The sequence below is a fragment of the Haliotis asinina genome, chromosome 1 (genome assembly GCF_037392515.1).
Source record: "Haliotis asinina isolate JCU_RB_2024 chromosome 1, JCU_Hal_asi_v2, whole genome shotgun sequence".
NCBI lineage: Eukaryota > Metazoa > Mollusca > Gastropoda > Lepetellida > Haliotidae > Haliotis > Haliotis asinina.
This window is the reverse complement of record NC_090280.1, coordinates 95,211,634-95,237,132: the sequence shown is the minus strand read 5'-3', so window position 1 is coordinate 95,237,132 and position 25,499 is coordinate 95,211,634. Positions and strand designations below refer to the sequence as shown.

Below are 25,499 nucleotides of genomic sequence, written 5' to 3'. Positions count from 1 at the left end.
AAGAGAAGAATTATTGATCGTACCGTACGGCACAGTATTACCTCCTACCAAGGCACAGTAATTACCGCCAACTTTTTTATAGTAGGGGTAATAGTAGCAAGAGCTAATGACCCAACCAAAGCCTTATTTACTAAATAAGGCTTTGTAGAGACATTTCTTGAAAGTGGTCCAGAACCCCTATTACCTATACTACTGTCTCTTTCCAGTATTTCCTGTTCTGAATGAGTTGGTGTTGAGACGCATATGAAGGCTTTTCCGGGATATAGCATATCTGATTTGCATTTCATTTTGAAACTTGAGCACCCAGTATAATAGACTAGCACAGAGAAGGAGTGTGTTCCTTCGCATAGTCGTGTGTATATATATACATATGTATAGGTTTTCTGGTTCATCCTTTTCCCTTTCTATTCTCATTGGTGAATAGTTCAATGTTCTTGTGGAAGACTACGTAAAAGTGCCAAGTTCCTTATATTTCTATCCAAGCCGTCAGAGGGCAAGGGTGTTTGTGAAGTTTTGCATGATACTTATCTTCCGAAAACGAGGTGACCATGTATTGCGGACACATGTGTGATGTGTGTGTGCGTGTGTGGTGTAAGCAATCCATTTGCACAGAAAGACAAGTGCCCAGTACACGTGCATACATGTGTCGACCATGTTGCTTAACCGACAAGCTCAGCTTGTCAGGGCCTTGTGGAAGGCGAATGTCTTGCTTATTATTCCCATGGTTGTTAAGATGGCCGATTAGCTCAGTTGGTTAGAGCGCCGTGCTAATAACGCGGATGTCATGGGTTCGAGCCCCATATTGGCCACGAAAGTTTTTGATGTTTTGCAATGCATTATTTCTCACAAATGGCCGTTTGTGTCTCTTTCCAGTATTTCCTGTTCTGAATGAGTTGGTGTTGAGACGCATATGAAGGCTTTTCCGGGATATAGCATATCTGATTTGCATTTCATTTTGAAACTTGAGCACCCAGTATAATAGACTAGCACAGAGAAGGAGTGTGTTCCTTCGCATAGTCGTGTGTATATATATACATATGTATAGGTTTTCTGGTTCATCCTTTTCCCTTTCTATTCTCATTGGTGAATAGTTCAATGTTCTTGTGGAAGACTACGTAAAAGTGCCAAGTTCCTTATATTTCTATCCAAGCCGTCAGAGGGCAAGGGTGTTTGTGAAGTTTTGCATGATACTTATCTTCCGAAAACGAGGTGACCATGTATTGCGGACACATGTGTGATGTGTGTGTGCGTGTGTGGTGTAAGCAATCCATTTGCACAGAAAGACAAGTGCCCAGTACACGTGCATACATGTGTCGACCATGTTGCTTAACCGACAAGCTCAGCTTGTCAGGGCCTTGTGGAAGGCGAATGTCTTGCTTATTATTCCCATGGTTGTTAAGATGGCCGATTAGCTCAGTTGGTTAGAGCGCCGTGCTAATAACGCGGATGTCATGGGTTCGAGCCCCATATTGGCCACGAAAGTTTTTGATGTTTTGCAATGCATTATTTCTCACAAATGGCCGTTTGTGTCTCTTTCCAGTATTTCCTGTTCTGAATGAGTTGGTGTTGAGACGCATATGAAGGCTTTTCCGGGATATAGCATATCTGATTTGCATTTCATTTTGAAACTTGAGCACCCAGTATAATAGACTAGCACAGAGAAGGAGTGTGTTCCTTCGCATAGTCGTGTGTATATATATACATATGTATAGGTTTTCTGGTTCATCCTTTTCCCTTTCTATTCTCATTGGTGAATAGTTCAATGTTCTTGTGGAAGACTACGTAAAAGTGCCAAGTTCCTTATATTTCTATCCAAGCCGTCAGAGGGCAAGGGTGTTTGTGAAGTTGATCTTCCGAAAACGAGGTGACCATGTATTGCGGACACATGTGTGATGTGTGTGTGCGTGTGTGGTGTAAGCAATCCATTTGCACAGAAAGACAAGTGCCCAGTACACGTGCATACATGTGTCGACCATGTTGCTTAACCGACAAGCTCAGCTTGTCAGGGCCTTGTGGAAGGCGAATGTCTTGCTTATTATTCCCATGGTTGTTAAGATGGCCGATTAGCTCAGTTGGTTAGAGCGCCGTGCTAATAACGCGGATGTCATGGGTTCGAGCCCCTTATTGGCCACGAAAGTTTTTGATGTTTTGCAATGCATTATTTTTCACAAATGGCCGTTTGTGTCTCTTTCCAGTATTTCCTGTTCTGAATGAGTTGGTGTTGAGACGCATATGAAGGCTTTTCCGGGATATAGCATATCTGATTTGCATTTCATTTTGAAACTTGAGCACCCAGTATAATAGACTAGCACAGAGAAGGAGTGTGTTCCTTCGCATAGTCGTGTGTATATATATACATATGTATAGGTTTTCTGGTTCATCCTTTTCCCTTTCTATTCTCATTGGTGAATAGTTCAATGTTCTTGTGGAAGACTACGTAAAAGTGCCAAGTTCCTTATATTTCTATCCAAGCCGTCAGAGGGCAAGGGTGTTTGTGAAGTTTTGCATGATACTTATCTTCCGAAAACGAGGTGACCATGTATTGCGGACACATGTGTGATGTGTGTGTGCGTGTGTGGTGTAAGCAATCCATTTGCACAGAAAGACAAGTGCCCAGTACACGTGCATACATGTGTCGACCATGTTGCTTAACCGACAAGCTCAGCTTGTCAGGGCCTTGTGCAAGGCGAATGTCTTGCTTATTATTCCCATGGTTGTTAAGATGGCCGATTAGCTCAGTTGGTTAGAGCGCCGTGCTAATAACGCGGATGTCATGGGTTCGAGCCCCATATTGGCCACGAAAGTTTTTGATGTTTTGCAATGCATTATTTCTCACAAATGGCCGTTTGTGTCTCTTTCCAGTATTTCCTGTTCTGAATGAGTTGGTGTTGAGACGCATATGAAGGCTTTTCCGGGATATAGCATATCTGATTTGCATTTCATTTTGAAACTTGAGCACCCAGTATAATAGACTAGCACAGAGAAGGAGTGTGTTCCTTCGCATAGTCGTGTGTATATATATACATATGTATAGGTTTTCTGGTTCATCCTTTTCCCTTTCTATTCTCATTGGTGAATAGTTCAATGTTCTTGTGGAAGACTACGTAAAAGTGCCAAGTTCCTTATATTTCTATCCAAGCCGTCAGAGGGCAAGGGTGTTTGTGAAGTTGATCTTCCGAAAACGAGGTGACCATGTATTGCGGACACATGTGTGATGTGTGTGTGCGTGTGTGGTGTAAGCAATCCATTTGCACAGAAAGACAAGTGCCCAGTACACGTGCATACATGTGTCGACCATGTTGCTTAACCGACAAGCTCAGCTTGTCAGGGCCTTGTGGAAGGCGAATGTCTTGCTTATTATTCCCATGGTTGTTAAGATGGCCGATTAGCTCAGTTGGTTAGAGCGCCGTGCTAATAACGCGGATGTCATGGGTTCGAGCCCCATATTGGCCACGAAAGTTTTTGATGTTTTGCAATGCATTATTTCTCACAAATGGCCGTTTGTGTCTCTTTCCAGTATTTCCTGTTCTGAATGAGTTGGTGTTGAGACGCATATGAAGGCTTTTCCGGGATATAGCATATCTGATTTGCATTTCATTTTGAAACTTGAGCACCCAGTATAATAGACTAGCACAGAGAAGGAGTGTGTTCCTTCGCATAGTCGTGTGTATATATATACATATGTATAGGTTTTCTGGTTCATCCTTTTCCCTTTCTATTCTCATTGGTGAATAGTTCAATGTTCTTGTGGAAGACTACGTAAAAGTGCCAAGTTCCTTATATTTCTATCCAAGCCGTCAGAGGGCAAGGGTGTTTGTGAAGTTTTGCATGATACTTATCTTCCGAAAACGAGGTGACCATGTATTGCGGACACATGTGTGATGTGTGTGTGCGTGTGTGGTGTAAGCAATCCATTTGCACAGAAAGACAAGTGCCCAGTACACGTGCATACATGTGTCGACCATGTTGCTTAACCGACAAGCTCAGCTTGTCAGGGCCTTGTGGAAGGCGAATGTCTTGCTTATTATTCCCATGGTTGTTAAGATGGCCGATTAGCTCAGTTGGTTAGAGCGCCGTGCTAATAACGCGGATGTCATGGGTTCGAGCCCCATATTGGCCACGAAAGTTTTTGATGTTTTGCAATGCATTATTTCTCACAAATGGCCGTTTGTGTCTCTTTCCAGTATTTCCTGTTCTGAATGAGTTGGTGTTGAGACGCATATGAAGGCTTTTCCGGGATATAGCATATCTGATTTGCATTTCATTTTGAAACTTGAGCACCCAGTATAATAGACTAGCACAGAGAAGGAGTGTGTTCCTTCGCATAGTCGTGTGTATATATATACATATGTATAGGTTTTCTGGTTCATCCTTTTCCCTTTCTATTCTCATTGGTGAATAGTTCAATGTTCTTGTGGAAGACTACGTAAAAGTGCCAAGTTCCTTATATTTCTATCCAAGCCGTCAGAGGGCAAGGGTGTTTGTGAAGTTTTGCATGATACTTATCTTCCGAAAACGAGGTGACCATGTATTGCGGACACATGTGTGATGTGTGTGTGCGTGTGTGGTGTAAGCAATCCATTTGCACAGAAAGACAAGTGCCCAGTACACGTGCATACATGTGTCGACCATGTTGCTTAACCGACAAGCTCAGCTTGTCAGGGCCTTGTGGAAGGCGAATGTCTTGCTTATTATTCCCATGGTTGTTAAGATGGCCGATTAGCTCAGTTGGTTAGAGCGCCGTGCTAATAACGCGGATGTCATGGGTTCGAGCCCCATATTGGCCACGAAAGTTTTTGATGTTTTGCAATGCATTATTTCTCACAAATGGCCGTTTGTGTCTCTTTCCAGTATTTCCTGTTCTGAATGAGTTGGTGTTGAGACGCATATGAAGGCTTTTCTGGGATATAGCATATCTGATTTGCATTTCATTTTGAAACTTGAGCACCCAGTATAATAGACTAGCACAGAGAAGGAGTGTGTTCCTTCGCATAGTCGTGTGTATATATATACATATGTATAGGTTTTCTGGTTCATCCTTTTCCCTTTCTATTCTCATTGGTGAATAGTTCAATGTTCTTGTGGAAGACTACGTAAAAGTGCCAAGTTCCTTATATTTCTATCCAAGCCGTCAGAGGGCAAGGGTGTTTGTGAAGTTGATCTTCCGAAAACGAGGTGACCATGTATTGCGGACACATGTGTGATGTGTGTGTGCGTGTGTGGTGTAAGCAATCCATTTGCACAGAAAGACAAGTGCCCAGTACACGTGCATACATGTGTCGACCATGTTGCTTAACCGACAAGCTCAGCTTGTCAGGGCCTTGTGGAAGGCGAATGTCTTGCTTATTATTCCCATGGTTGTTAAGATGGCCGATTAGCTCAGTTGGTTAGAGCGCCGTGCTAATAACGCGGATGTCATGGGTTCGAGCCCCATATTGGCCACGAAAGTTTTTGATGTTTTGCAATGCATTATTTCTCACAAATGGCCGTTTGTGTCTCTTTCCAGTATTTCCTGTTCTGAATGAGTTGGTGTTGAGACGCATATGAAGGCTTTTCCGGGATATAGCATATCTGATTTGCATTTCATTTTGAAACTTGAGCACCCAGTATAATAGACTAGCACAGAGAAGGAGTGTGTTCCTTCGCATAGTCGTGTGTATATATATACATATGTATAGGTTTTCTGGTTCATCCTTTTCCCTTTCTATTCTCATTGGTGAATAGTTCAATGTTCTTGTGGAAGACTACGTAAAAGTGCCAAGTTCCTTATATTTCTATCCAAGCCGTCAGAGGGCAAGGGTGTTTGTGAAGTTGATCTTCCGAAAACGAGGTGACCATGTATTGCGGACACATGTGTGATGTGTGTGTGCGTGTGTGGTGTAAGCAATCCATTTGCACAGAAAGACAAGTGCCCAGTACACGTGCATACATGTGTCGACCATGTTGCTTAACCGACAAGCTCAGCTTGTCAGGGCCTTGTGGAAGGCGAATGTCTTGCTTATTATTCCCATGGTTGTTAAGATGGCCGATTAGCTCAGTTGGTTAGAGCGCTGTGCTAATAACGCGGATGTCATGGGTTCGAGCCCCATATTGGCCACGAAAGATTTTGATGTTTTGCAATGCATTATTTCTCACAAATGGCCGTTTGTGTCTCTTTCCAGTATTTCCTGTTCTGAATGAGTTGGTGTTGAGACGCATATGAAGGCTTTTCCGGGATATAGCATATCTGATTTGCATTTCATTTTGAAACTTGAGCACCCAGTATAATAGACTAGCACAGAGAAGGAGTGTGTTCCTTCGCATAGTCGTGTGTATATATATACATATGTATAGGTTTTCTGGTTCATCCTTTTCCCTTTCTATTCTCATTGGTGAATAGTTCAATGTTCTTGTGGAAGACTACGTAAAAGTGCCAAGTTCCTTATATTTCTATCCAAGCCGTCAGAGGGCAAGGGTGTTTGTGAAGTTTTGCATGATACTTATCTTCCGAAAACGAGGTGACCATGTATTGCGGACACATGTGTGATGTGTGTGTGCGTGTGTGGTGTAAGCAATCCATTTGCACAGAAAGACAAGTGCCCAGTACACGTGCATACATGTGTCGACCATGTTGCTTAACCGACAAGCTCAGCTTGTCAGGGCCTTGTGGAAGGCGAATGTCTTGCTTATTATTCCCATGGTTGTTAAGATGGCCGATTAGCTCAGTTGGTTAGAGCGCCGTGCTAATAACGCGGATGTCATGGGTTCGAGCCCCATATTGGCCACGAAAGTTTTTGATGTTTTGCAATGCATTATTTCTCACAAATGGCCGTTTGTGTCTCTTTCCAGTATTTCCTGTTCTGAATGAGTTGGTGTTGAGACGCATATGAAGGCTTTTCCGGGATATAGCATATCTGATTTGCATTTCATTTTGAAACTTGAGCACCCAGTATAATAGACTAGCACAGAGAAGGAGTGTGTTCCTTCGCATAGTCGTGTGTATATATATACATATGTATAGGTTTTCTGGTTCATCCTTTTCCCTTTCTATTCTCATTGGTGAATAGTTCAATGTTCTTGTGGAAGACTACGTAAAAGTGCCAAGTTCCTTATATTTCTATCCAAGCCGTCAGAGGGCAAGGGTGTTTGTGAAGTTTTGCATGATAATTATCTTCCGAAAACGAGGTGACCATGTATTGCGGACACATGTGTGATGTGTGTGTGCGTGTGTGGTGTAAGCAATCCATTTGCACAGAAAGACAAGTGCCCAGTACACGTGCATACATGTGTCGACCATGTTGCTTAACCGACAAGCTCAGCTTGTCAGGGCCTTGTGGAAGGCGAATGTCTTGCTTATTATTCCCATGGTTGTTAAGATGGCCGATTAGCTCAGTTGGTTAGAGCGCCGTGCTAATAACGCGGATGTCATGGGTTCGAGCCCCATATTGGCCACGAAAGTTTTTGATGTTTTGCAATGCATTATTTCTCACAAATGGCCGTTTGTGTCTCTTTCCAGTATTTCCTGTTCTGAATGAGTTGGTGTTGAGACGCATATGAAGGCTTTTCCGGGATATAGCATATCTGATTTGCATTTCATTTTGAAACTTGAGCACCCAGTATAATAGACTAGCACAGAGAAGGAGTGTGTTCCTTCGCATAGTCGTGTGTATATATATACATATGTATAGGTTTTCTGGTTCATCCTTTTCCCTTTCTATTCTCATTGGTGAATAGTTCAATGTTCTTGTGGAAGACTACGTAAAAGTGCCAAGTTCCTTATATTTCTATCCAAGCCGTCAGAGGGCAAGGGTGTTTGTGAAGTTGATCTTCCGAAAACGAGGTGACCATGTATTGCGGACACATGTGTGATGTGTGTGTGCGTGTGTGGTGTAAGCAATCCATTTGCACAGAAAGACAAGTGCCCAGTACACGTGCATACATGTGTCGACCATGTTGCTTAACCGACAAGCTCAGCTTGTCAGGGCCTTGTGGAAGGCGAATGTCTTGCTTATTATTCCCATGGTTGTTAAGATGGCCGATTAGCTCAGTTGGTTAGAGCGCCGTGCTAATAACGCGGATGTCATGGGTTCGAGCCCCATATTGGCCACGAAAGTTTTTGATGTTTTGCAATGCATTATTTCTCACAAATGGCCGTTTGTGTCTCTTTCCAGTATTTCCTGTTCTGAATGAGTTGGTGTTGAGACGCATATGAAGGCTTTTCCGGGATATAGCATATCTGATTTGCATTTCATTTTGAAACTTGAGCACCCAGTATAATAGACTAGCACAGAGAAGGAGTGTGTTCCTTCGCATAGTCGTGTGTATATATATACATATGTATAGGTTTTCTGGTTCATCCTTTTCCCTTTCTATTCTCATTGGTGAATAGTTCAATGTTCTTGTGGAAGACTACGTAAAAGTGCCAAGTTCCTTATATTTCTATCCAAGCCGTCAGAGGGCAAGGGTGTTTGTGAAGTTTTGCATGATAATTATCTTCCGAAAACGAGGTGACCATGTATTGCGGACACATGTGTGATGTGTGTGTGCGTGTGTGGTGTAAGCAATCCATTTGCACAGAAAGACAAGTGCCCAGTACACGTGCATACATGTGTCGACCATGTTGCTTAACCGACAAGCTCAGCTTGTCAGGGCCTTGTGGAAGGCGAATGTCTTGCTTATTATTCCCATGGTTGTTAAGATGGCCGATTAGCTCAGTTGGTTAGAGCGCCGTGCTAATAACGCGGATGTCATGGGTTCGAGCCCCATATTGGCCACGAAAGTTTTTGATGTTTTGCAATGCATTATTTCTCACAAATGGCCGTTTGTGTCTCTTTCCAGTATTTCCTGTTCTGAATGAGTTGGTGTTGAGACGCATATGAAGGCTTTTCCGGGATATAGCATATCTGATTTGCATTTCATTTTGAAACTTGAGCACCCAGTATAATAGACTAGCACAGAGAAGGAGTGTGTTCCTTCGCATAGTCGTGTGTATATATATACATATGTATAGGTTTTCTGGTTCATCCTTTTCCCTTTCTATTCTCATTGGTGAATAGTTCAATGTTCTTGTGGAAGACTACGTAAAAGTGCCAAGTTCCTTATATTTCTATCCAAGCCGTCAGAGGGCAAGGGTGTTTGTGAAGTTGATCTTCCGAAAACGAGGTGACCATGTATTGCGGACACATGTGTGATGTGTGTGTGCGTGTGTGGTGTAAGCAATCCATTTGCACAGAAAGACAAGTGCCCAGTACACGTGCATACATGTGTCGACCATGTTGCTTAACCGACAAGCTCAGCTTGTCAGGGCCTTGTGGAAGGCGAATGTCTTGCTTATTATTCCCATGGTTGTTAAGATGGCCGATTAGCTCAGTTGGTTAGAGCGCCGTGCTAATAACGCGGATGTCATGGGTTCGAGCCCCATATTGGCCACGAAAGTTTTTGATGTTTTGCAATGCATTATTTCTCACAAATGGCCGTTTGTGTCTCTTTCCAGTATTTCCTGTTCTGAATGAGTTGGTGTTGAGACGCATATGAAGGCTTTTCCGGGATATAGCATATCTGATTTGCATTTCATTTTGAAACTTGAGCACCCAGTATAATAGACTAGCACAGAGAAGGAGTGTGTTCCTTCGCATAGTCGTGTGTATATATATACATATGTATAGGTTTTCTGGTTCATCCTTTTCCCTTTCTATTCTCATTGGTGAATAGTTCAATGTTCTTGTGGAAGACTACGTAAAAGTGCCAAGTTCCTTATATTTCTATCCAAGCCGTCAGAGGGCAAGGGTGTTTGTGAAGTTTTGCATGATAATTATCTTCCGAAAACGAGGTGACCATGTATTGCGGACACATGTGTGATGTGTGTGTGCGTGTGTGGTGTAAGCAATCCATTTGCACAGAAAGACAAGTGCCCAGTACACGTGCATACATGTGTCGACCATGTTGCTTAACCGACAAGCTCAGCTTGTCAGGGCCTTGTGGAAGGCGAATGTCTTGCTTATTATTCCCATGGTTGTTAAGATGGCCGATTAGCTCAGTTGGTTAGAGCGCCGTGCTAATAACGCGGATGTCATGGGTTCGAGCCCCATATTGGCCACGAAAGTTTTTGATGTTTTGCAATGCATTATTTCTCACAAATGGCCGTTTGTGTCTCTTTCCAGTATTTCCTGTTCTGAATGAGTTGGTGTTGAGACGCATATGAAGGCTTTTCCGGGATATAGCATATCTGATTTGCATTTCATTTTGAAACTTGAGCACCCAGTATAATAGACTAGCACAGAGAAGGAGTGTGTTCCTTCGCATAGTCGTGTGTATATATATACATATGTATAGGTTTTCTGGTTCATCCTTTTCCCTTTCTATTCTCATTGGTGAATAGTTCAATGTTCTTGTGGAAGACTACGTAAAAGTGCCAAGTTCCTTATATTTCTATCCAAGCCGTCAGAGGGCAAGGGTGTTTGTGAAGTTGATCTTCCGAAAACGAGGTGACCATGTATTGCGGACACATGTGTGATGTGTGTGTGCGTGTGTGGTGTAAGCAATCCATTTGCACAGAAAGACAAGTGCCCAGTACACGTGCATACATGTGTCGACCATGTTGCTTAACCGACAAGCTCAGCTTGTCAGGGCCTTGTGGAAGGCGAATGTCTTGCTTATTATTCCCATGGTTGTTAAGATGGCCGATTAGCTCAGTTGGTTAGAGCGCCGTGCTAATAACGCGGATGTCATGGGTTCGAGCCCCATATTGGCCACGAAAGTTTTTGATGTTTTGCAATGCATTATTTCTCACAAATGGCCGTTTGTGTCTCTTTCCAGTATTTCCTGTTCTGAATGAGTTGGTGTTGAGACGCATATGAAGGCTTTTCCGGGATATAGCATATCTGATTTGCATTTCATTTTGAAACTTGAGCACCCAGTATAATAGACTAGCACAGAGAAGGAGTGTGTTCCTTCGCATAGTCGTGTGTATATATATACATATGTATAGGTTTTCTGGTTCATCCTTTTCCCTTTCTATTCTCATTGGTGAATAGTTCAATGTTCTTGTGGAAGACTACGTAAAAGTGCCAAGTTCCTTATATTTCTATCCAAGCCGTCAGAGGGCAAGGGTGTTTGTGAAGTTTTGCATGATACTTATCTTCCGAAAACGAGGTGACCATGTATTGCGGACACATGTGTGATGTGTGTGTGCGTGTGTGGTGTAAGCAATCCATTTGCACAGAAAGACAAGTGCCCAGTACACGTGCATACATGTGTCGACCATGTTGCTTAACCGACAAGCTCAGCTTGTCAGGGCCTTGTGGAAGGCGAATGTCTTGCTTATTATTCCCATGGTTGTTAAGATGGCCGATTAGCTCAGTTGGTTAGAGCGCCGTGCTAATAACGCGGATGTCATGGGTTCGAGCCCCATATTGGCCACGAAAGTTTTTGATGTTTTGCAATGCATTATTTCTCACAAATGGCCGTTTGTGTCTCTTTCCAGTATTTCCTGTTCTGAATGAGTTGGTGTTGAGACGCATATGAAGGCTTTTCCGGGATATAGCATATCTGATTTGCATTTCATTTTGAAACTTGAGCACCCAGTATAATAGACTAGCACAGAGAAGGAGTGTGTTCCTTCGCATAGTCGTGTGTATATATATACATATGTATAGGTTTTCTGGTTCATCCTTTTCCCTTTCTATTCTCATTGGTGAATAGTTCAATGTTCTTGTGGAAGACTACGTAAAAGTGCCAAGTTCCTTATATTTCTATCCAAGCCGTCAGAGGGCAAGGGTGTTTGTGAAGTTTTGCATGATAATTATCTTCCGAAAACGAGGTGACCATGTATTGCGGACACATGTGTGATGTGTGTGTGCGTGTGTGGTGTAAGCAATCCATTTGCACAGAAAGACAAGTGCCCAGTACACGTGCATACATGTGTCGACCATGTTGCTTAACCGACAAGCTCAGCTTGTCAGGGCCTTGTGGAAGGCGAATGTCTTGCTTATTATTCCCATGGTTGTTAAGATGGCCGATTAGCTCAGTTGGTTAGAGCGCCGTGCTAATAACGCGGATGTCATGGGTTCGAGCCCCATATTGGCCACGAAAGTTTTTGATGTTTTGCAATGCATTATTTCTCACAAATGGCCGTTTGTGTCTCTTTCCAGTATTTCCTGTTCTGAATGAGTTGGTGTTGAGACGCATATGAAGGCTTTTCCGGGATATAGCATATCTGATTTGCATTTCATTTTGAAACTTGAGCACCCAGTATAATAGACTAGCACAGAGAAGGAGTGTGTTCCTTCGCATAGTCGTGTGTATATATATACATATGTATAGGTTTTCTGGTTCATCCTTTTCCCTTTCTATTCTCATTGGTGAATAGTTCAATGTTCTTGTGGAAGACTACGTAAAAGTGCCAAGTTCCTTATATTTCTATCCAAGCCGTCAGAGGGCAAGGGTGTTTGTGAAGTTGATCTTCCGAAAACGAGGTGACCATGTATTGCGGACACATGTGTGATGTGTGTGTGCGTGTGTGGTGTAAGCAATCCATTTGCACAGAAAGACAAGTGCCCAGTACACGTGCATACATGTGTCGACCATGTTGCTTAACCGACAAGCTCAGCTTGTCAGGGCCTTGTGGAAGGCGAATGTCTTGCTTATTATTCCCATGGTTGTTAAGATGGCCGATTAGCTCAGTTGGTTAGAGCGCCGTGCTAATAACGCGGATGTCATGGGTTCGAGCCCCATATTGGCCACGAAAGATTTTGATGTTTTGCAATGCATTATTTTTCACAAATGGCCGTTTGTGTCTCTTTCCAGTATTTCCTGTTCTGAATGAGTTGGTGTTGAGACGCATATGAAGGCTTTTCCGGGATATAGCATATCTGATTTGCATTTCATTTTGAAACTTGAGCACCCAGTATAATAGACTAGCACAGAGAAGGAGTGTGTTCCTTCGCATAGTCGTGTGTATATATATACATATGTATAGGTTTTCTGGTTCATCCTTTTCCCTTTCTATTCTCATTGGTGAATAGTTCAATGTTCTTGTGGAAGACTACGTAAAAGTGCCAAGTTCCTTATATTTCTATCCAAGCCGTCAGAGGGCAAGGGTGTTTGTGAAGTTTTGCATGATAATTATCTTCCGAAAACGAGGTGACCATGTATTGCGGACACATGTGTGATGTGTGTGTGCGTGTGTGGTGTAAGCAATCCATTTGCACAGAAAGACAAGTGCCCAGTACACGTGCATACATGTGTCGACCATGTTGCTTAACCGACAAGCTCAGCTTGTCAGGGCCTTGTGGAAGGCGAATGTCTTGCTTATTATTCCCATGGTTGTTAAGATGGCCGATTAGCTCAGTTGGTTAGAGCGCCGTGCTAATAACGCGGATGTCATGGGTTCGAGCCCCATATTGGCCACGAAAGTTTTTGATGTTTTGCAATGCATTATTTCTCACAAATGGCCGTTTGTGTCTCTTTCCAGTATTTCCTGTTCTGAATGAGTTGGTGTTGAGACGCATATGAAGGCTTTTCCGGGATATAGCATATCTGATTTGCATTTCATTTTGAAACTTGAGCACCCAGTATAATAGACTAGCACAGAGAAGGAGTGTGTTCCTTCGCATAGTCGTGTGTATATATATACATATGTATAGGTTTTCTGGTTCATCCTTTTCCCTTTCTATTCTCATTGGTGAATAGTTCAATGTTCTTGTGGAAGACTACGTAAAAGTGCCAAGTTCCTTATATTTCTATCCAAGCCGTCAGAGGGCAAGGGTGTTTGTGAAGTTGATCTTCCGAAAAAGAGGTGACCATGTATTGCGGACACATGTGTGATGTGTGTGTGCGTGTGTGGTGTAAGCAATCCATTTGCACAGAAAGACAAGTGCCCAGTACACGTGCATACATGTGTCGACCATGTTGCTTAACCGACAAGCTCAGCTTGTCAGGGCCTTGTGGAAGGCGAATGTCTTGCTTATTATTCCCATGGTTGTTAAGATGGCCGATTAGCTCAGTTGGTTAGAGCGCCGTGCTAATAACGCGGATGTCATGGGTTCGAGCCCCATATTGGCCACGAAAGTTTTTGATGTTTTGCAATGCATTATTTCTCACAAATGGCCGTTTGTGTCTCTTTCCAGTATTTCCTGTTCTGAATGAGTTGGTGTTGAGACGCATATGAAGGCTTTTCCGGGATATAGCATATCTGATTTGCATTTCATTTTGAAACTTGAGCACCCAGTATAATAGACTAGCACAGAGAAGGAGTGTGTTCCTTCGCATAGTCGTGTGTATATATATACATATGTATAGGTTTTCTGGTTCATCCTTTTCCCTTTCTATTCTCATTGGTGAATAGTTCAATGTTCTTGTGGAAGACTACGTAAAAGTGCCAAGTTCCTTATATTTCTATCCAAGCCGTCAGAGGGCAAGGGTGTTTGTGAAGTTGATCTTCCGAAAACGAGGTGACCATGTATTGCGGACACATGTGTGATGTGTGTGTGCGTGTGTGGTGTAAGCAATCCATTTGCACAGAAAGACAAGTGCCCAGTACACGTGCATACATGTGTCGACCATGTTGCTTAACCGACAAGCTCAGCTTGTCAGGGCCTTGTGGAAGGCGAATGTCTTGCTTATTATTCCCATGGTTGTTAAGATGGCCGATTAGCTCAGTTGGTTAGAGCGCCGTGCTAATAACGCGGATGTCATGGGTTCGAGCCCCATATTGGCCACGAAAGTTTTTGATGTTTTGCAATGCATTATTTTTCACAAATGGCCGTTTGTGTCTCTTTCCAGTATTTCCTGTTCTGAATGAGTTGGTGTTGAGACGCATATGAAGGCTTTTCCGGGATATAGCATATCTGATTTGCATTTCATTTTGAAACTTGAGCACCCAGTATAATAGACTAGCACAGAGAAGGAGTGTGTTCCTTCGCATAGTCGTGTGTATATATATACATATGTATAGGTTTTCTGGTTCATCCTTTTCCCTTTCTATTCTCATTGGTGAATAGTTCAATGTTCTTGTGGAAGACTACGTAAAAGTGCCAAGTTCCTTATATTTCTATCCAAGCCGTCAGAGGGCAAGGGTGTTTGTGAAGTTTTGCATGATAATTATCTTCCGAAAACGAGGTGACCATGTATTGCGGACACATGTGTGATGTGTGTGTGCGTGTGTGGTGTAAGCAATCCATTTGCACAGAAAGACAAGTGCCCAGTACACGTGCATACATGTGTCGACCATGTTGCTTAACCGACAAGCTCAGCTTGTCAGGGCCTTGTGGAAGGCGAATGTCTTGCTTATTATTCCCATGGTTGTTAAGATGGCCGATTAGCTCAGTTGGTTAGAGCGCCGTGCTAATAACGCGGATGTCATGGGTTCGAGCCCCATATTGGCCACGAAAGTTTTTGATGTTTTGCAATGCATTATTTCTCACAAATGGCCGTTTGTGTCTCTTTCCAGTATTTCCTGTTCTGAATGAGTTGGTGTTGAGACGCATATGAAGGCTTTTCCGGGATATAGCATATCTGATTTGCATTTCATTTTGAAACTTGAGCACCCAGTATAATAGACTAGCACAGAGAAGGAGTGTGTTCCTTCGCATAGTCGTGTGTATATATATACATATGTATAGGTTTTCTGGTTCATCCTTTTCCCTTTCTATTCTCATTGGTGAATAGTTCAATGTTCTTGTGGAAGACTACGTAAAAGTGCCAAGTTCCTTATATTTCTATCCAAGCCGTCAGAGGGCAAGGGTGTTTGTGAAGTTGATCTTCCGAAAAAGAGGTGACCATGTATTGCGGACACATGTGTGATGTGTGTGTGCGTGTGTGGTGTAAGCAATCCATTTGCACAGAAAGACAAGTGCCCAGTACACGTGCATACATGTGTCGACCATGTTGCTTAACCGACAAGCTCAGCTTGTCAGGGCCTTGTGGAAGGCGAATGTCTTGCTTATTATTCCCATGGTTGTTAAGATGGCCGATTAGCTCAGTTGGTTAGAGCGCCGTGCTAATAACGCGGATGTCATGGGTTCGAGCCCCATATTGGCCACGAAAGTTTTTGATGTTTTGCAATGCATTATTTCTCACAAATGGCCGTTTGTGTCTCTTTCCAGTATTTCCTGTTCTGAATGAGTTGGTGTTGAGACGCATATGAAGGCTTTTCCGGGATATAGCATATCTGATTTGCATTTCATTTTGAAACTTGAGCACCCAGTATAATAGACTAGCACAGAGAAGGAGTGTGTTCCTTCGCATAGTCGTGTGTATATATATACATATGTATAGGTTTTCTGGTTCATCCTTTTCCCTTTCTATTCTCATTGGTGAATAGTTCAATGTTCTTGTGGAAGACTACGTAAAAGTGCCAAGTTCCTTATATTTCTATCCAAGCCGTCAGAGGGCAAGGGTGTTTGTGAAGTTGATCTTCCGAAAAAGAGGTGACCATGTATTGCGGACACATGTGTGATGTGTGTGTGCGTGTGTGGTGTAAGCAATCCATTTGCACAGAAAGACAAGTGCCCAGTACACGTGCATACATGTGTCGACCATGTTGCTTAACCGACAAGCTCAGCTTGTCAGGGCCTTGTGGAAGGCGAATGTCTTGCTTATTATTCCCATGGTTGTTAAGATGGCCGATTAGCTCAGTTGGTTAGAGCGCCGTGCTAATAACGCGGATGTCATGGGTTCGAGCCCCATATTGGCCACGAAAGTTTTTGATGTTTTGCAATGCATTATTTCTCACAAATGGCCGTTTGTGTCTCTTTCCAGTATTTCCTGTTCTGAATGAGTTGGTGTTGAGACGCATATGAAGGCTTTTCCGGGATATAGCATATCTGATTTGCATTTCATTTTGAAACTTGAGCACCCAGTATAATAGACTAGCACAGAGAAGGAGTGTGTTCCTTCGCATAGTCGTGTGTATATATATACATATGTATAGGTTTTCTGGTTCATCCTTTTCCCTTTCTATTCTCATTGGTGAATAGTTCAATGTTCTTGTGGAAGACTACGTAAAAGTGCCAAGTTCCTTATATTTCTATCCAAGCCGTCAGAGGGCAAGGGTGTTTGTGAAGTTTTGCATGATACTTATCTTCCGAAAACGAGGTGACCATGTATTGCGGACACATGTGTGATGTGTGTGTGCGTGTGTGGTGTAAGCAATCCATTTGCACAGAAAGACAAGTGCCCAGTACACGTGCATACATGTGTCGACCATGTTGCTTAACCGACAAGCTCAGCTTGTCAGGGCCTTGTGGAAGGCGAATGTCTTGCTTATTATTCCCATGGTTGTTAAGATGGCCGATTAGCTCAGTTGGTTAGAGCGCCGTGCTAATAACGCGGATGTCATGGGTTCGAGCCCCATATTGGCCACGAAAGTTTTTGATGTTTTGCAATGCATTATTTCTCACAAATGGCCGTTTGTGTCTCTTTCCAGTATTTCCTGTTCTGAATGAGTTGGTGTTGAGACGCATATGAAGGCTTTTCCGGGATATAGCATATCTGATTTGCATTTCATTTTGAAACTTGAGCACCCAGTATAATAGACTAGCACAGAGAAGGAGTGTGTTCCTTCGCATAGTCGTGTGTATATATATACATATGTATAGGTTTTCTGGTTCATCCTTTTCCCTTTCTATTCTCATTGGTGAATAGTTCAATGTTCTTGTGGAAGACTACGTAAAAGTGCCAAGTTCCTTATATTTCTATCCAAGCCGTCAGAGGGCAAGGGTGTTTGTGAAGTTTTGCATGATAATTATCTTCCGAAAAAGAGGTGACCATGTATTGCGGACACATGTGTGATGTGTGTGTGCGTGTGTGGTGTAAGCAATCCATTTGCACAGAAAGACAAGTGCCCAGTACACGTGCATACATGTGTCGACCATGTTGCTTAACCGACAAGCTCAGCTTGTCAGGGCCTTGTGGAAGGCGAATGTCTTGCTTATTATTCCCATGGTTGTTAAGATGGCCGATTAGCTCAGTTGGTTAGAGCGCCGTGCTAATAACGCGGATGTCATGGGTTCGAGCCCCATATTGGCCACGAAAGTTTTTGATGTTTTGCAATGCATTATTTCTCACAAATGGCCGTTTGTGTCTCTTTCCAGTATTTCCTGTTCTGAATGAGTTGGTGTTGAGACGCATATGAAGGCTTTTCCGGGATATAGCATATCTGATTTGCATTTCATTTTGAAACTTGAGCACCCAGTATAATAGACTAGCACAGAGAAGGAGTGTGTTCCTTCGCATAGTCGTGTGTATATATATACATATGTATAGGTTTTCTGGTTCATCCTTTTCCCTTTCTATTCTCATTGGTGAATAGTTCAATGTTCTTGTGGAAGACTACGTAAAAGTGCCAAGTTCCTTATATTTCTATCCAAGCCGTCAGAGGGCAAGGGTGTTTGTGAAGTTTTGCATGATACTTATCTTCCGAAAACGAGGTGACCATGTATTGCGGACACATGTGTGATGTGTGTGTGCGTGTGTGGTGTAAGCAATCCATTTGCACAGAAAGACAAGTGCCCAGTACACGTGCATACATGTGTCGACCATGTTGCTTAACCGACAAGCTCAGCTTGTCAGGGCCTTGTGGAAGGCGAATGTCTTGCTTATTATTCCCATGGTTGTTAAGATGGCCGATTAGCTCAGTTGGTTAGAGCGCCGTGCTAATAACGCGGATGTCATGGGTTCGAGCCCCATATTGGCCACGAAAGTTTTTGATGTTTTGCAATGCATTATTTCTCACAAATGGCCGTTTGTGTCTCTTTCCAGTATTTCCTGTTCTGAATGAGTTGGTGTTGAGACGCATATGAAGGCTTTTCCGGGATATAGCATATCTGATTTGCATTTCATTTTGAAACTTGAGCACCCAGTATAATAGACTAGCACAGAGAAGGAGTGTGTTCCTTCGCATAGTCGTGTGTATATATATACATATGTATAGGTTTTCTGGTTCATCCTTTTCCCTTTCTATTCTCATTGGTGAATAGTTCAATGTTCTTGTGGAAGACTACGTAAAAGTGCCAAGTTCCTTATATTTCTATCCAAGCCGTCAGAGGGCAAGGGTGTTTGTGAAGTTGATCTTCCGAAAAAGAGGTGACCATGTATTGCGGACACATGTGTGATGTGTGTGTGCGTGTGTGGTGTAAGCAATCCATTTGCACAGAAAGACAAGTGCCCAGTACACGTGCATACATGTGTCGACCATGTTGCTTAACCGACAAGCTCAGCTTGTCAGGGCCTTGTGGAAGGCGAATGTCTTGCTTATTATTCCCATGGTTGTTAAGATGGCCGATTAGCTCAGTTGGTTAGAGCGCCGTGCTAATAACGCGGATGTCATGGGTTCGAGCCCCATATTGGCCACGAAAGTTTTTGATGTTTTGCAATGCATTATTTCTCACAAATGGCCGTTTGTGTCTCTTTCCAGTATTTCCTGTTCTGAATGAGTTGGTGTTGAGACGCATATGAAGGCTTTTCCGGGATATAGCATATCTGATTTGCATTTCATTTTGAAACTTGAGCACCCAGTATAATAGACTAGCACAGAGAAGGAGTGTGTTCCTTCGCATAGTCGTGTGTATATATATACATATGTATAGGTTTTCTGGTTCATCCTTTTCCCTTTCTATTCTCATTGGTGAATAGTTCAATGTTCTTGTGGAAGACTACGTAAAAGTGCCAAGTTCCTTATATTTCTATCCAAGCCGTCAGAGGGCAAGGGTGTTTGTGAAGTTTTGCATGATAATTATCTTCCGAAAACGAGGTGACCATGTATTGCGGACACATGTGTGATGTGTGTGTGCGTGTGTGGTGTAAGCAATCCATTTGCACAGAAAGACAAGTGCCCAGTACACGTGCATACATGTGTCGACCATGTTGCTTAACCGACAAGCTCAGCTTGTCAGGGCCTTGTGGAAGGCGAATGTCTTGCTTATTATTCCCATGGTTGTTAAGATGGCCGATTAGCTCAGTTGGTTAGAGCGCCGTGCTAATAACGCGGATGTCATGGGTTCGAGCCCCATATTGGCCACGAAAGTTTTTGATGTTTTGCAATGCATTATTTCTCACAAATGGCCGTTTGTGTCTCTTTCCAGTATTTCCTGTTCTGAATGAGTTGGTGTTGAGACGCATATGAAGGCTTTTCCGGGATATAGCATATCTGATTTGCATTTCATTTTGAAACTTGAGCACCCAGTATAATAGACTAGCACAGAGAAGGAGTGTGTTCCTTCGCATAGTCGTGTGTATATATATACATATGTATAGGTTTTCTGGTTCATCCTTTTCCCTTTCTATTCTCATTGGTGAATAGTTCAATGTTCTTGTGGAAGACTACGTAAAAGTGCCAAGTTCCTTATATTTCTATCCAAGCCGTCAGAGGGCAAGGGTGTTTGTGAAGTTTTGCATGATACTTATCTTCCGAAAACGAGGTGACCATGTATTGCGGACACATGTGTGATGTGTGTGTGCGTGTGTGGTGTAAGCAATCCATTTGCACAGAAAGACAAGTGCCCAGTACACGTGCATACATGTGTCGACCATGTTGCTTAACCGACAAGCTCAGCTTGTCAGGGCCTTGTGGAAGGCGAATGTCTTGCTTATTATTCCCATGGTTGTTAAGATGGCCGATTAGCTCAGTTGGTTAGAGCGCCGTGCTAATAACGCGGATGTCATGGGTTCGAGCCCCATATTGGCCACGAAAGTTTTTGATGTTTTGCAATGCATTATTTCTCACAAATGGCCGTTTGTGTCTCTTTCCAGTATTTCCTGTTCTGAATGAGTTGGTGTTGAGACGCATATGAAGGCTTTTCCGGGATATAGCATATCTGATTTGCATTTCATTTTGAAACTTGAGCACCCAGTATAATAGACTAGCACAGAGAAGGAGTGTGTTCCTTCGCATAGTCGTGTGTATATATATACATATGTATAGGTTTTCTGGTTCATCCTTTTCCCTTTCTATTCTCATTGGTGAATAGTTCAATGTTCTTGTGGAAGACTACGTAAAAGTGCCAAGTTCCTTATATTTCTATCCAAGCCGTCAGAGGGCAAGGGTGTTTGTGAAGTTTTGCATGATACTTATCTTCCGAAAACGAGGTGACCATGTATTGCGGACACATGTGTGATGTGTGTGTGCGTGTGTGGTGTAAGCAATCCATTTGCACAGAAAGACAAGTGCCCAGTACACGTGCATACATGTGTCGACCATGTTGCTTAACCGACAAGCTCAGCTTGTCAGGGCCTTGTGGAAGGCGAATGTCTTGCTTATTATTCCCATGGTTGTTAAGATGGCCGATTAGCTCAGTTGGTTAGAGCGCCGTGCTAATAACGCGGATGTCATGGGTTCGAGCCCCATATTGGCCACGAAAGTTTTTGATGTTTTGCAATGCATTATTTCTCACAAATGGCCGTTTGTGTCTCTTTCCAGTATTTCCTGTTCTGAATGAGTTGGTGTTGAGACGCATATGAAGGCTTTTCCGGGATATAGCATATCTGATTTGCATTTCATTTTGAAACTTGAGCACCCAGTATAATAGACTAGCACAGAGAAGGAGTGTGTTCCTTCGCATAGTCGTGTGTATATATATACATATGTATAGGTTTTCTGGTTCATCCTTTTCCCTTTCTATTCTCATTGGTGAATAGTTCAATGTTCTTGTGGAAGACTACGTAAAAGTGCCAAGTTCCTTATATTTCTATCCAAGCCGTCAGAGGGCAAGGGTGTTTGTGAAGTTTTGCATGATACTTATCTTCCGAAAACGAGGTGACCATGTATTGCGGACACATGTGTGATGTGTGTGTGCGTGTGTGGTGTAAGCAATCCATTTGCACAGAAAGACAAGTGCCCAGTACACGTGCATACATGTGTCGACCATGTTGCTTAACCGACAAGCTCAGCTTGTCAGGGCCTTGTGGAAGGCGAATGTCTTGCTTATTATTCCCATGGTTGTTAAGATGGCCGATTAGCTCAGTTGGTTAGAGCGCCGTGCTAATAACGCGGATGTCATGGGTTCGAGCCCCATATTGGCCACGAAAGTTTTTGATGTTTTGCAATGCATTATTTCTCACAAATGGCCGTTTGTGTCTCTTTCCAGTATTTCCTGTTCTGAATGAGTTGGTGTTGAGACGCATATGAAGGCTTTTCCGGGATATAGCATATCTGATTTGCATTTCATTTTGAAACTTGAGCACCCAGTATAATAGACTAGCACAGAGAAGGAGTGTGTTCCTTCGCATAGTCGTGTGTATATATATACATATGTATAGGTTTTCTGGTTCATCCTTTTCCCTTTCTATTCTCATTGGTGAATAGTTCAATGTTCTTGTGGAAGACTACGTAAAAGTGCCAAGTTCCTTATATTTCTATCCAAGCCGTCAGAGGGCAAGGGTGTTTGTGAAGTTGATCTTCCGAAAAAGAGGTGACCATGTATTGCGGACACATGTGTGATGTGTGTGTGCGTGTGTGGTGTAAGCAATCCATTTGCACAGAAAGACAAGTGCCCAGTACACGTGCATACATGTGTCGACCATGTTGCTTAACCGACAAGCTCAGCTTGTCAGGGCCTTGTGGAAGGCGAATGTCTTGCTTATTATTCCCATGGTTGTTAAGATGGCCGATTAGCTCAGTTGGTTAGAGCGCCGTGCTAATAACGCGGATGTCATGGGTTCGAGCCCCATATTGGCCACGAAAGTTTTTGATGTTTTGCAATGCATTATTTCTCACAAATGGCCGTTTGTGTCTCTTTCCAGTATTTCCTGTTCTGAATGAGTTGGTGTTGAGACGCATATGAAGGCTTTTCCGGGATATAGCATATCTGATTTGCATTTCATTTTGAAACTTGAGCACCCAGTATAATAGACTAGCACAGAGAAGGAGTGTGTTCCTTCGCATAGTCGTGTGTATATATATACATATGTATAGGTTTTCTGGTTCATCCTTTTCCCTTTCTATTCTCATTGGTGAATAGTTCAATGTTCTTGTGGAAGACTACGTAAAAGTGCCAAGTTCCTTATATTTCTATCCAAGCCGTCAGAGGGCAAGGGTGTTTGTGAAGTTTTGCATGATAATTATCTTCCGAAAACGAGGTGACCATGTATTGCGGACACATGTGTGATGTGTGTGTGCGTGTGTGGTGTAAGCAATCCATTTGCACAGAAAGACAAGTGCCCAGTACACGTGCATACATGTGTCGACCATGTTGCTTAACCGACAAGCTCAGCTTGTCAGGGCCTTGTGGAAGGCGAATGTCTTGCTTATTATTCCCATGGTTGTTAAGATGGCCGATTAGCTCAGTTGGTTAGAGCGCCGTGCTAATAACGCGGATGTCATGGGTTCGAGCCCCATATTGGCCACGAAAGTTTTTGATGTTTTGCAATGCATTATTTCTCACAAATGGCCGTTTGTGTCTCTTTCCAGTATTTCCTGTTCTGAATGAGTTGGTGTTGAGACGCATATGAAGGCTTTTCCGGGATATAGCATATCTGATTTGCATTTCATTTTGAAACTTGAGCACCCAGTATAATAGACTAGCACAGAGAAGGAGTGTGTTCCTTCGCATAGTCGTGTGTATATATATACATATGTATAGGTTTTCTGGTTCATCCTTTTCCCTTTCTATTCTCATTGGTGAATAGTTCAATGTTCTTGTGGAAGACTACGTAAAAGTGCCAAGTTCCTTATATTTCTATCCAAGCCGTCAGAGGGCAAGGGTGTTTGTGAAGTTTTGCATGATAATTATCTTCCGAAAACGAGGTGACCATGTATTGCGGACACATGTGTGATGTGTGTGTGCGTGTGTGGTGTAAGCAATCCATTTGCACAGAAAGACAAGTGCCCAGTACACGTGCATACATGTGTCGACCATGTTGCTTAACCGACAAGCTCAGCTTGTCAGGGCCTTGTGGAAGGCGAATGTCTTGCTTATTATTCCCATGGTTGTTAAGATGGCCGATTAGCTCAGTTGGTTAGAGCGCCGTGCTAATAACGCGGATGTCATGGGTTCGAGCCCCATATTGGCCACGAAAGTTTTTGATGTTTTGCAATGCATTATTTCTCACAAATGGCCGTTTGTGTCTCTTTCCAGTATTTCCTGTTCTGAATGAGTTGGTGTTGAGACGCATATGAAGGCTTTTCCGGGATATAGCATATCTGATTTGCATTTCATTTTGAAACTTGAGCACCCAGTATAATAGACTAGCACAGAGAAGGAGTGTGTTCCTTCGCATAGTCGTGTGTATATATATACATATGTATAGGTTTTCTGGTTCATCCTTTTCCCTTTCTATTCTCATTGGTGAATAGTTCAATGTTCTTGTGGAAGACTACGTAAAAGTGCCAAGTTCCTTATATTTCTATCCAAGCCGTCAGAGGGCAAGGGTGTTTGTGAAGTTTTGCATGATAATTATCTTCCGAAAACGAGGTGACCATGTATTGCGGACACATGTGTGATGTGTGTGTGCGTGTGTGGTGTAAGCAATCCATTTGCACAGAAAGACAAGTGCCCAGTACACGTGCATACATGTGTCGACCATGTTGCTTAACCGACAAGCTCAGCTTGTCAGGGCCTTGTGGAAGGCGAATGTCTTGCTTATTATTCCCATGGTTGTTAAGATGGCCGATTAGCTCAGTTGGTTAGAGCGCCGTGCTAATAACGCGGATGTCATGGGTTCGAGCCCCATATTGGCCACGAAAGTTTTTGATGTTTTGCAATGCATTATTTCTCACAAATGGCCGTTTGTGTCTCTTTCCAGTATTTCCTGTTCTGAATGAGTTGGTGTTGAGACGCATATGAAGGCTTTTCCGGGATATAGCATATCTGATTTGCATTTCATTTTGAAACTTGAGCACCCAGTATAATAGACTAGCACAGAGAAGGAGTGTGTTCCTTCGCATAGTCGTGTGTATATATATACATATGTATAGGTTTTCTGGTTCATCCTTTTCCCTTTCTATTCTCATTGGTGAATAGTTCAATGTTCTTGTGGAAGACTACGTAAAAGTGCCAAGTTCCTTATATTTCTATCCAAGCCGTCAGAGGGCAAGGGTGTTTGTGAAGTTTTGCATGATACTTATCTTCCGAAAACGAGGTGACCATGTATTGCGGACACATGTGTGATGTGTGTGTGCGTGTGTGGTGTAAGCAATCCATTTGCACAGAAAGACAAGTGCCCAGTACACGTGCATACATGTGTCGACCATGTTGCTTAACCGACAAGCTCAGCTTGTCAGGGCCTTGTGGAAGGCGAATGTCTTGCTTATTATTCCCATGGTTGTTAAGATGGCCGATTAGCTCAGTTGGTTAGAGCGCCGTGCTAATAACGCGGATGTCATGGGTTCGAGCCCCATATTGGCCACGAAAGTTTTTGATGTTTTGCAATGCATTATTTCTCACAAATGGCCGTTTGTGTCTCTTTCCAGTATTTCCTGTTCTGAATGAGTTGGTGTTGAGACGCATATGAAGGCTTTTCCGGGATATAGCATATCTGATTTGCATTTCATTTTGAAACTTGAGCACCCAGTATAATAGACTAGC

At 42.9% G+C, this 25,499-nt stretch overlaps 38 non-coding genes across 38 annotated transcripts; all 38 read left to right on the top strand.

The window, feature by feature from the left end:
• Positions 1-735: 735 nt before the first annotated feature.
• Trnai-aau (transfer RNA isoleucine (anticodon AAU)) lies at positions 736-809 on the top strand. Its single transcript has one exon. It is a non-coding gene; the product is annotated as a tRNA-Ile (tRNA).
• Positions 810-1,402: 593 nt separating this feature from the next.
• Trnai-aau (transfer RNA isoleucine (anticodon AAU)) lies at positions 1,403-1,476 on the top strand. Its single transcript has one exon. It is a non-coding gene; the product is annotated as a tRNA-Ile (tRNA).
• Positions 1,477-2,057: 581 nt separating this feature from the next.
• Positions 2,058-2,131, top strand: Trnai-aau (transfer RNA isoleucine (anticodon AAU)). The gene has a single exon. It is a non-coding gene; the product is annotated as a tRNA-Ile (tRNA).
• Positions 2,132-2,724: 593 nt separating this feature from the next.
• Positions 2,725-2,798, top strand: Trnai-aau (transfer RNA isoleucine (anticodon AAU)). The gene has a single exon. It is a non-coding gene; the product is annotated as a tRNA-Ile (tRNA).
• A 581-nt stretch (positions 2,799-3,379) lies between these two features.
• Positions 3,380-3,453, top strand: Trnai-aau (transfer RNA isoleucine (anticodon AAU)). Its single transcript has one exon. It is a non-coding gene; the product is annotated as a tRNA-Ile (tRNA).
• Positions 3,454-4,046: 593 nt separating this feature from the next.
• Trnai-aau (transfer RNA isoleucine (anticodon AAU)) lies at positions 4,047-4,120 on the top strand. The gene has a single exon. It is a non-coding gene; the product is annotated as a tRNA-Ile (tRNA).
• Positions 4,121-4,713: 593 nt separating this feature from the next.
• On the top strand, positions 4,714-4,787 carry Trnai-aau (transfer RNA isoleucine (anticodon AAU)). The gene has a single exon. It is a non-coding gene; the product is annotated as a tRNA-Ile (tRNA).
• A 581-nt stretch (positions 4,788-5,368) lies between these two features.
• On the top strand, positions 5,369-5,442 carry Trnai-aau (transfer RNA isoleucine (anticodon AAU)). The gene has a single exon. It is a non-coding gene; the product is annotated as a tRNA-Ile (tRNA).
• A 581-nt stretch (positions 5,443-6,023) lies between these two features.
• On the top strand, positions 6,024-6,097 carry Trnai-aau (transfer RNA isoleucine (anticodon AAU)). The gene has a single exon. It is a non-coding gene; the product is annotated as a tRNA-Ile (tRNA).
• Positions 6,098-6,690: 593 nt separating this feature from the next.
• On the top strand, positions 6,691-6,764 carry Trnai-aau (transfer RNA isoleucine (anticodon AAU)). Its single transcript has one exon. It is a non-coding gene; the product is annotated as a tRNA-Ile (tRNA).
• Positions 6,765-7,357: 593 nt separating this feature from the next.
• Trnai-aau (transfer RNA isoleucine (anticodon AAU)) lies at positions 7,358-7,431 on the top strand. Its single transcript has one exon. It is a non-coding gene; the product is annotated as a tRNA-Ile (tRNA).
• A 581-nt stretch (positions 7,432-8,012) lies between these two features.
• Positions 8,013-8,086, top strand: Trnai-aau (transfer RNA isoleucine (anticodon AAU)). The gene has a single exon. It is a non-coding gene; the product is annotated as a tRNA-Ile (tRNA).
• Positions 8,087-8,679: 593 nt separating this feature from the next.
• Trnai-aau (transfer RNA isoleucine (anticodon AAU)) lies at positions 8,680-8,753 on the top strand. The gene has a single exon. It is a non-coding gene; the product is annotated as a tRNA-Ile (tRNA).
• Positions 8,754-9,334: 581 nt separating this feature from the next.
• On the top strand, positions 9,335-9,408 carry Trnai-aau (transfer RNA isoleucine (anticodon AAU)). The gene has a single exon. It is a non-coding gene; the product is annotated as a tRNA-Ile (tRNA).
• Positions 9,409-10,001: 593 nt separating this feature from the next.
• On the top strand, positions 10,002-10,075 carry Trnai-aau (transfer RNA isoleucine (anticodon AAU)). The gene has a single exon. It is a non-coding gene; the product is annotated as a tRNA-Ile (tRNA).
• A 581-nt stretch (positions 10,076-10,656) lies between these two features.
• Trnai-aau (transfer RNA isoleucine (anticodon AAU)) lies at positions 10,657-10,730 on the top strand. The gene has a single exon. It is a non-coding gene; the product is annotated as a tRNA-Ile (tRNA).
• A 593-nt stretch (positions 10,731-11,323) lies between these two features.
• Trnai-aau (transfer RNA isoleucine (anticodon AAU)) lies at positions 11,324-11,397 on the top strand. The gene has a single exon. It is a non-coding gene; the product is annotated as a tRNA-Ile (tRNA).
• A 593-nt stretch (positions 11,398-11,990) lies between these two features.
• On the top strand, positions 11,991-12,064 carry Trnai-aau (transfer RNA isoleucine (anticodon AAU)). Its single transcript has one exon. It is a non-coding gene; the product is annotated as a tRNA-Ile (tRNA).
• Positions 12,065-12,645: 581 nt separating this feature from the next.
• Trnai-aau (transfer RNA isoleucine (anticodon AAU)) lies at positions 12,646-12,719 on the top strand. Its single transcript has one exon. It is a non-coding gene; the product is annotated as a tRNA-Ile (tRNA).
• A 593-nt stretch (positions 12,720-13,312) lies between these two features.
• Trnai-aau (transfer RNA isoleucine (anticodon AAU)) lies at positions 13,313-13,386 on the top strand. Its single transcript has one exon. It is a non-coding gene; the product is annotated as a tRNA-Ile (tRNA).
• A 581-nt stretch (positions 13,387-13,967) lies between these two features.
• Trnai-aau (transfer RNA isoleucine (anticodon AAU)) lies at positions 13,968-14,041 on the top strand. The gene has a single exon. It is a non-coding gene; the product is annotated as a tRNA-Ile (tRNA).
• Positions 14,042-14,622: 581 nt separating this feature from the next.
• Positions 14,623-14,696, top strand: Trnai-aau (transfer RNA isoleucine (anticodon AAU)). The gene has a single exon. It is a non-coding gene; the product is annotated as a tRNA-Ile (tRNA).
• A 593-nt stretch (positions 14,697-15,289) lies between these two features.
• Positions 15,290-15,363, top strand: Trnai-aau (transfer RNA isoleucine (anticodon AAU)). The gene has a single exon. It is a non-coding gene; the product is annotated as a tRNA-Ile (tRNA).
• A 581-nt stretch (positions 15,364-15,944) lies between these two features.
• Trnai-aau (transfer RNA isoleucine (anticodon AAU)) lies at positions 15,945-16,018 on the top strand. The gene has a single exon. It is a non-coding gene; the product is annotated as a tRNA-Ile (tRNA).
• A 581-nt stretch (positions 16,019-16,599) lies between these two features.
• On the top strand, positions 16,600-16,673 carry Trnai-aau (transfer RNA isoleucine (anticodon AAU)). The gene has a single exon. It is a non-coding gene; the product is annotated as a tRNA-Ile (tRNA).
• Positions 16,674-17,266: 593 nt separating this feature from the next.
• Positions 17,267-17,340, top strand: Trnai-aau (transfer RNA isoleucine (anticodon AAU)). The gene has a single exon. It is a non-coding gene; the product is annotated as a tRNA-Ile (tRNA).
• Positions 17,341-17,933: 593 nt separating this feature from the next.
• Positions 17,934-18,007, top strand: Trnai-aau (transfer RNA isoleucine (anticodon AAU)). Its single transcript has one exon. It is a non-coding gene; the product is annotated as a tRNA-Ile (tRNA).
• Positions 18,008-18,600: 593 nt separating this feature from the next.
• On the top strand, positions 18,601-18,674 carry Trnai-aau (transfer RNA isoleucine (anticodon AAU)). The gene has a single exon. It is a non-coding gene; the product is annotated as a tRNA-Ile (tRNA).
• Positions 18,675-19,255: 581 nt separating this feature from the next.
• Positions 19,256-19,329, top strand: Trnai-aau (transfer RNA isoleucine (anticodon AAU)). The gene has a single exon. It is a non-coding gene; the product is annotated as a tRNA-Ile (tRNA).
• Positions 19,330-19,922: 593 nt separating this feature from the next.
• On the top strand, positions 19,923-19,996 carry Trnai-aau (transfer RNA isoleucine (anticodon AAU)). Its single transcript has one exon. It is a non-coding gene; the product is annotated as a tRNA-Ile (tRNA).
• A 593-nt stretch (positions 19,997-20,589) lies between these two features.
• On the top strand, positions 20,590-20,663 carry Trnai-aau (transfer RNA isoleucine (anticodon AAU)). The gene has a single exon. It is a non-coding gene; the product is annotated as a tRNA-Ile (tRNA).
• A 593-nt stretch (positions 20,664-21,256) lies between these two features.
• On the top strand, positions 21,257-21,330 carry Trnai-aau (transfer RNA isoleucine (anticodon AAU)). The gene has a single exon. It is a non-coding gene; the product is annotated as a tRNA-Ile (tRNA).
• A 593-nt stretch (positions 21,331-21,923) lies between these two features.
• On the top strand, positions 21,924-21,997 carry Trnai-aau (transfer RNA isoleucine (anticodon AAU)). Its single transcript has one exon. It is a non-coding gene; the product is annotated as a tRNA-Ile (tRNA).
• Positions 21,998-22,578: 581 nt separating this feature from the next.
• Trnai-aau (transfer RNA isoleucine (anticodon AAU)) lies at positions 22,579-22,652 on the top strand. Its single transcript has one exon. It is a non-coding gene; the product is annotated as a tRNA-Ile (tRNA).
• Positions 22,653-23,245: 593 nt separating this feature from the next.
• Positions 23,246-23,319, top strand: Trnai-aau (transfer RNA isoleucine (anticodon AAU)). The gene has a single exon. It is a non-coding gene; the product is annotated as a tRNA-Ile (tRNA).
• Positions 23,320-23,912: 593 nt separating this feature from the next.
• Positions 23,913-23,986, top strand: Trnai-aau (transfer RNA isoleucine (anticodon AAU)). The gene has a single exon. It is a non-coding gene; the product is annotated as a tRNA-Ile (tRNA).
• A 593-nt stretch (positions 23,987-24,579) lies between these two features.
• Positions 24,580-24,653, top strand: Trnai-aau (transfer RNA isoleucine (anticodon AAU)). The gene has a single exon. It is a non-coding gene; the product is annotated as a tRNA-Ile (tRNA).
• A 593-nt stretch (positions 24,654-25,246) lies between these two features.
• On the top strand, positions 25,247-25,320 carry Trnai-aau (transfer RNA isoleucine (anticodon AAU)). Its single transcript has one exon. It is a non-coding gene; the product is annotated as a tRNA-Ile (tRNA).
• The last annotated feature ends 179 nt before the right edge of the window (positions 25,321-25,499 follow it).